The 6520-nt window shown below is 37.0% G+C and overlaps 1 long non-coding RNA gene across 7 annotated transcripts; it reads right to left on the reverse strand.

Moving 5' to 3' along the window:
- Positions 1 to 1062: 1062 nt before the first annotated feature.
- Positions 1063 to 6155, reverse strand: LOC131311185 (uncharacterized). 7 transcript variants are annotated; one of them, XR_009195430.1, is made up of 8 exons: positions 5919 to 6155; positions 5357 to 5503; positions 4672 to 4762; positions 4064 to 4320; positions 3856 to 3974; positions 3551 to 3695; positions 2618 to 3429; positions 1063 to 1444 (listed from the first exon to the last, which is right to left on the reverse strand). It is a non-coding gene; the product is annotated as an uncharacterized LOC131311185 (long non-coding RNA). The 7 variants fall into 7 exon arrangements; XR_009195442.1 differs by having other exon boundaries at positions 2618 to 2680; positions 5745 to 6155; XR_009195449.1 differs by having other exon boundaries at positions 2618 to 2720; positions 5745 to 6155.
- Between the last annotated feature and the right edge of the window lie 365 nt (positions 6156 to 6520).

A 6520-nucleotide genomic window follows, 5' to 3' on the forward strand; every position in this document is an offset into this window, starting at 1 on the left:
ATAAATTCAACTCAAGTTTGAGCATATGAGGGTTTGACTCGATAGGCTTGTAAACAAAGGGGGTAGTTTAATAAATATATCAAAATATGAGACATGAGTCGGAATACATGTTTTACTTATAGTACTATTCCATCCAAATAGGAAACCACTTATGTGAGATATGAAAATTTAGGGTTGAGAAAATTTAAAAAGTTAGGAAACCACTTTCATGGAGCAATTCAAAAAGTTTATTGAGAAAATTTGGAGTTGCTATCACATTCTTTTAGATAGGGTTTTATTGTTTTGAATTAACCCATTTCATCTTGGAACTTAATGAGCTTAAGCTCAAACTTGAAAGCTCGAAACTTCACGAGCTTAGCTCATGCTTGCAAGCTCGAGATTGACTTACATATTTCCCGAGTCAAGCCAAGCTTATCACGAATATAAAACTTCAAGCTTGAGCAAAGCTTGAACAATTAGTATTAAAAAGTTCTTAAGCTCAAGCCATGCTTGAACACATGTAATAAGGAGTCAAGCCAAGTCTGAACAATAGTATTGCATGTATTTGACTTGTTTGACTCGATTAGCACCCCTACCATCACTACAAGAAAAATTGCATTACGTGACAAATGAAAATCGTCACAAATTGCATGTTTTTCGTCACAAATAGTATAGGTGACGAAAAAAAAATTGTCGACTAAAGGTTGTCAAGGATTCCTCCCTGGTGACGAAATCCGGTTTTCGTCACCCATAGTGCTTTTTGACAACGAAAAATTTCGTCACTGAAAAATCGCTTGGTGACGAAAAAATTTCGTCACTAATTGTGCTTTTTGATGACGAAATATTTCGTCACCATTGCCATAATTATTTGTCACCCATTTTCAAATTTGTCACCGATTGTGGCAGGTAATTGATCAAGTTAAGCACATAGGTGACAAAAAAAATTCGTCACCAAAGGATTTAATTAAAAAATAATAAAGGTGATGAAAGATTGTCGATCACCTACACTCTTCTTACAATACAATATTATCCTATTCATTTCAATACTCAGACAAACAAATAAATTATACATTACCCCATATGTAATAACCAACACATCTTCATAAACCAATATAATCGTGTCCAAATTAGACATCCATTAACCATGAGAACTATGTACACTACACCAAAATGTCTATCCGCACCCATAGGGTCTAAAGCATCAATGTCCCCATGACAAAAACATGAAAGGTAGCATCAATACCATATATGTTCATCATAGTTCGGTAGCATCATTAAAATAAAAGAAGAAGACTCGTAACTTTAACCAAAAAGGAGTCTTCATAGAAGCATATATCCAGAAAAGAAGACTTGGAACTTCATCCAAAAATAAAGTCTTCATAGAAGCATATATCCAAACAAAAACTCTTCTTAGTAGAGCATATATATACCATCTTCCCTGCTACCAAACTTATGCATATTCAATCTGCACACATGAAAAGTAGGATACAATATATTTTGGTTATGATGTTAATAGAATACAAAACATTATGTAAACTTAACAATATACAAATGAAACATGTGAGGACCTAACTCAAAATACAACACCAGTACCACGACCTTAAGCAAGGAAAAGTTCACTGCATGGGAAGATTAATGCACAGAACCAAACTTTTAAAGAGAGAAAAAGCCTCATACTCTTGTATAACTTGGTCGCCTATTTATCTGTAAAGTGTATGTCTAATAGCCATGTTTAATTGATCCAATGGTATAGTCAGATTCTAAGCATAATTGTGTTGTTATTGGCAATATTTGTGAGAGATTTGCCCATGCCCGTTTGAAAAATTAAGGCCCATACTTATAGTCCTGCTGAATTTAAATGCAGAATGTAGAATAATAAAAGGATTGTTATGTTAAGCTACAAGCTTTTATACACCTAAGGAGTTGTGTGTCCCCATATATGTTGTGTCCCCACGTGTGCATGCCGTGTCCCCGTAGTAAAGGAGGTGGAAACCTCTCTGTTTTGGGACATGACGGATCAGCAGACCCCCAAACCACATATCAGCAACAGATGAAAAAGTCCCATGATTAGCATCAACAACTGCATCAGATCTCTATAGATGAAGATATACCACTGCAGTAGTAGCATAGCAAAACCAGAGCAATAAGAGTCTAAAACCAGAGAAATAATAGCCCAGAAACTCCATGATTATTAGCTACAATAGAAACCAAGCTGCATAGTGTCAAACATTAGGTCTCTTGAAGAAAAACCACAGCAGCAAATAGTATAGCAATACCAAAGCAAGAGGAATACTACATAACCTATTTGTTTCTTGATTGACTATTTGTGTTTATCACAGACTCATAGGATGTGGAGATAGTTAACATCAAACTAGAGAACATAAAAACTTTCATAATCTCTATAAATAGAAAATATATGCTCAAAAGGGCAAAAAAAAAGCAGAAAACCAAACCAACAAAAATATATAGCCCACTCCAGCCCAGTTTTCTCATGATGAATGTAAATAGGGAAAGCATGATGTACTAACCAGAAAAGTCATTAACTGATGTCACCACTCATTCATATTAATACTATCCAAGATGAGTTTCAAACTTCCCAAGAGTTCCACAAGTATACTACAAATGGCAAAAGACTTACCTTAATAGCAGGTTCAACATGGTTGACAAGTTCAATGCAATTCAATCCAAAAACCCTTCTTACCTGTAAAACATCATCATCAATTAGCAGGAGTCTTGGACACCTATCCAATAAGGACACCGGTAATTTATCATTATCATTAGTAAATAAGTTCCAACCATAAATGAAAACAAACCAACCAAAAAACAAAACAAAAGCATAGCTAAAGTGCGTAAAAGGGAAACAAGTGCTTGGATGAATCAAAGATGCATCAATATGCTTCGGTCAGTTTGTGCAAGCCTTTTACCCATTGTGCTGCATGAGGCCATTAAGAAAGAGTTAAACTGGAAGAAAAAAGTTCAGACCATTAACTCCAAACAAGCAGTCACATTTGCATTACAATAACCAAATACTTGAAGTTAGAATTTCATCTTTTCCATTTCCTAGCACAAAGTAAAAACATTACAAGAAACTCCCATGTACAGTCACAATCCATCCACACACTACAACAAAAAACGCCTTTCACAGTGTGCAAAAAACACTATAGTAGGTAATAGATAGCGTTCCGGAGAACGCTGTATTAGCCCATGTTATTAAAAGTCTTAACTTTCTATAGCGTTCATTGCCCGCTGTTAAAAACTTTCTATAGCGTTTATTGATTGCTATGATGGACAATTGTTGGCAAAATCTCAGTCCTCCACATATCAAAATCTGATCAAGCCAACGTGCACTGATGTTGAGTAAAAAATGTGATTGAGAACATCATAATCTGATGCAAATGAAACAAATGTGATTGCAAGTCCTTTGGTACCAAACCTAATAGCTCTTCCTACCTGCAAAAAAGGTGAAACAAAAGCAGAGCAAGAAAGATGGCTCAGGGAGCACACAAGGAAGATAACCTGGTCTTGAGTAAAAAACAAAGCTGAAAAAAGAAATAAACTGAACGCACCCTACGCAGAGCAGATAAGTATCTGCAGAATCTGGCATGTCATAGTTGAAGACAAAGTTAACTCGCTCAATGTCAATTCCCCCACCCACCAAATATGTTGCATCAAGTATCCTCTTGTGTCCTTCCTTGAAGCTCTTATGGCGTGTCAACCTGATGCCAATTAGGAAATGAGTAGAAGACAAGCAGAACCAAGAACAATCTCAGAGGCAGACATACCATGACCAATTGATGTGTAGAAGCTAAGGCAGGACCAGCAAGAAACAAAGGGTAGGGACACTTGACCAATAGGATTAGCAACAGAGAGACGAACCAAAAAAACCACAGCAGATGAACTCATAAAGAAGCTATTGATCAACCGGCAGTAGAGCGATCTCCATCCATCTTCAATAGTGAAAGTAACGAAACTTTTTTCTTTTTCAAGTCATAGACCTGCAGGGGAAGAAAGTCTTTGAAAACTCATAAAGAGTGAACAAACATTGTCCTTTTTTTAGACGTAGGAATGATGAAAAATACATTACCTTGTGTGGAGTCCATATGCTCTTCTCTCATCTAAGGGAAAATTGTTTCTTTCAATCATTCTTGACCACACGATCTGGAAGAATGGCGATAGTATGAAAACTCTATTGTCCAAGCCATAGCCACTAAGTGTTCCACAAAAGAAGCTTCACTAACATCACTAACAAAGTAAGAACTGATACACCTTTCCATCCAGCTCATGTATCCTCTAAGAGGCAAAGGGGCAAACTTTTCCTTCGTCAATATCATTCCATGTATACTACAAGCGTAACAAATTGAATCAAGATATGAAATGGGACAAATTTCCACTTATGTTAGCCAAACTAAGGTACGCTAGATCTCTCAGAGAAGTAACAAAAATAACTAACAAGACTAGAAACATAAAAGAAAGAAAACAGTAACAGCTAGGTAGTAGAGCTTCCTTCACTCAGTAGAAGACTGGTTTTTACATACTCAAATCTCAATCAGTAAAGGATGTGCACTAAGTCATAGTATCACAAAGAAATTAGAGAAAAAAAAAACCTAATGTTCAATGCTGTCATGATTAAGATGGATAATAAAAGAAATTAGCTAGACTAACAAAGATATTCCGATCATATGATGTGGTGACCTCGTAGGCTGCCATGATTATACAATCTCATGGGCTCCTGGCTACACCTCAATTACTAGAAATGGTTCAATGAATGTGGTGGCTCGCATGCCTGAACAGTAAGAAACAAAAGAAAATGTATCAATTATGCATAAGGAAAATTAGTATCACAACATCTTCAATTGACTGAATCAAAACTAAATGGACAAAAAAAATTCCTGTCCAATACTTAGTCAAAACCTCATCTCTATAGGTTTTATACTCTGTTAGAAACCGCACCATAGGCGCGAACCATCTCCAAGAGGTTCTGAACTCTTATGGGTATTGAAACCAAGACAAAGCAAAAACGCTACAACATCAAATAAAGACTACTTAAAATTTGAACCTGCAGAGATCACCCTTTGGGCTGCAAGCTCTTAAGTGCTTGTAGGCCATTCTCAACAATTGCATAGTGATTCTAATCCAAGTGTATAATCAAGCAATCTCATCGAATATGGTTTGATAAGTAAATAATTTCTCCCTTCATACATTAGTTGTTTGGCTGATAGATTTGAGAAACAAATTTCATTAAGCATATATAATCAAATAGTGGGTGGGGGAAAGTTATTTACAAAGGCAAGTCAATTTCAATAACAACAGAACTAAACTAGAAATCGTAGAACTAGCTAGAATGTTATATATCTAAGGAGAAGGGCTAAAAACATACCGCTTTGAAGAGACGATGGTTCCCTCCGTGACGTGATTAGTTCTTCCTAATTAACACTCAAAAGGGTGGACAGATCGAGCTCCAACCATTGTTGCCACATCGCGAGAACTGAACACACTCCCAAATCGATTGAGATGCAGGACCAACCTAATGAGACATTCAGAACAATAACTTCAATTCCAAATGCACTTCAAATTGAAAATCTTATACATTTGGAGAAGTATTTGGGGTTTGAACTTTGGGTGGTCACATTAAAAAATCAACATTACATACGTGGAACACGTTTTGCTGCTCAAGTTATCCAAATGACAGTAGCATCCATATTATAGGCCATGAAAAAATCGATTGGTGCATATGTATTGAAACATGTATGCGTTATAATGCGTACCTAGGTATGGAGAGAGAGAGAGAGTAGCACCAACAAGAAATACCCAATTTTTTAGGGTTCGACAAGTTGATGGGCCAGAAATTTTAGGAAAGAGGTGAAGTTGGGTGGTATCAACAAGCAATAAGGGAAGAGAGCTCTCGCGAGGTGGTGGACGGAGGAGGAGAACGAGCTTACACAATATAGGTGGAGGGAGATGTCTGCGTTCGGTGTAGGGATGAAGCTTTGAAATTGGCGCGATGAGATCTGTCAAAAACAGTCGGAGTATGGACTTGGCTGCTACGGAGACGGCGTTGGCCTTCGAGTTGTCGGATGAAATGGCCGGAGTCGGAGGAGATGGCCGACCGTGGAGCGAAGGAGCAAGAGAGAGCACCTCCAAAGAGGAACACAGAGGGAGGGGTGGAGGGGTGAGATCGATTAGTAATTTAGGGCTTTTTTGTTGACAAGCATAAGGGTACAAAACGACGTAGTTTTCGTTGTGCCCAAAAAAATTCCTCTTTAATGGACGACAAAAGAGAATTCCTCACCAAAGTCTTTCCTTTTGTGACAAAGTATTTTGTCACGTAATGATTGCAAGTATCTCTGCAACGTATGGAGGAAATGGATCAGCGACGAAACTTATTTTTGTCACCTTATATTTTTTTGTCCACCCTTTTGCTAACGAAATTTATTTTTTCGTCACTGATTAGATATTTTTTGTGACAAAATAAAATTTCCTTACCTTAAATTTGTCTACCTTCTTAATTGGTGACGAAAAAATATTTTCCTCACAAAATAGG

This window comes from Rhododendron vialii, chromosome 2a (genome assembly GCF_030253575.1).
Source record: "Rhododendron vialii isolate Sample 1 chromosome 2a, ASM3025357v1".
Classification (NCBI taxonomy): domain Eukaryota; kingdom Viridiplantae; phylum Streptophyta; class Magnoliopsida; order Ericales; family Ericaceae; genus Rhododendron; species Rhododendron vialii.